Here is a 1,689-nt window from a genome sequence, read left to right as displayed (position 1 = left end):
TCGCATACGAATGCCTTCGGTCTTAGCCGGATATATCAACTCGCATTTAAATGCCTTGGTCTTAGCCCGGATATATTTCCAATGTTCACTTACATATATATCAATATTCAAGACACGTCCATAGTTCATTTTCGTTACTAAAGCTCTAACACAAAATATCTATCAACCTTTACTATTTCGGCTCAATGGCCACACAAACAAGGAGCATAATTTTGATATAATTCAAGTAGGGTCATCACTCAAGACTTACCTTGGATGTTGTCGGCGATTTCGACGGCTATTCAACTACTTTTTCCTTCCCTTTATCGGATTTAGCTCCCTTTGCTCTTGAGCTAATTTACACAAATTTAACTTATTAAAATCTCATCATGATAGCTTATGGCGAATATGACAAGGAGTGTAAATGGTCATATGGCCATCCTTTAGCTCAAATACACAATGGTCATGCACATTTTACATCACAACAAGCAATTCAATACATTCAAACATCAACGTGAAGTTCAAAGTACTTGGCCCTTATATACATTAGGCATCAAAGTTGTATATGTACGAAATCATAAATCGAACTCAACACATTAGTTAATATTCCTCTTAGCCAATTTTCTAAGCCAAGAATAGGCATCAATATGCTTGCCTCAAACCGAATGCATGCACACTAATTACCCCTCATGTGGCGAATATACACTTAATACCACACACAAAAAAAAAAAAAAAAACAGCATACATTTTACTACTAACACATTACATATCGTAATTCATTGCACATCTCTTATTTACTTCATAATCAACACATCATCACAAGCAAATATACACTTTGAATTAGTATATATGTCATACCAATCCATCATGTGCAAACATATATTCATGTAGGTGCAAGGGCGAATTCTCAAGTGGCTTATATCCAAATATATACACATTTCCAAAGCTTAAATCTTACTTACCATGCAACATGCATGAATTATACTTATGGATATATCATGGCGAATACCACAACACCACACCATTTCAATTTGGTCATGGTGAAACAAAGAACTTAGTATCTCATTCAAAAAATGCTAAAAGAAAATCTAAGAATCTTCAATCCTCCATCACATGTATCACTTTCAAGCTTGTTATTTAACATGCAATGGCATTAACACCACATTCACTTTGGCGAATTTCATTCCCATGACATAACAAGGATTTGAACCATGGGCTAACAAGAACATTAAGCTAGCAACTAAAAACATGCATGAACCTCAAACATACCTTAATCTTGATGCAAGTTTAGCCAACCTCTTCCTAATCCTCTTCCAAACCAAGTATGAAGCAAAACTCCTTCCTTAACCTTAGTATTTTCGGCCAACAAGAGAGTGAAAAGAGATGAACAAAATTTTTCTTTCTTCCTTTAGGACATTCGCCAAGCTATGGAGGAAGATGGACACTTTTTTTTTTTTGTTTCTCATCTACTAACATTAATTGTTTATTCCATACCCTTATTTTATTCTTTCCATCATAACCCATTTACCAAACATGTTTCATGACATGATTTTTGCCCATAAATCCTTGTCATGGCCGGCCACTAGCTATGGGGGAAATTTGACATGCAAGTCCATTGTTTTGCATGCATCCTTTAATTAGTCATCACACATTTCCCTCATACTTTCAAAGTTTATTACTAGGTCCTTTCTAGTGAAATTCACATCTATA

This window comes from Gossypium arboreum, chromosome 13 (assembly GCF_025698485.1).
Source record: "Gossypium arboreum isolate Shixiya-1 chromosome 13, ASM2569848v2, whole genome shotgun sequence".
Lineage (NCBI taxonomy): Eukaryota > Viridiplantae > Streptophyta > Magnoliopsida > Malvales > Malvaceae > Gossypium > Gossypium arboreum.
Note: the sequence above shows the minus strand (reverse complement) of the source record.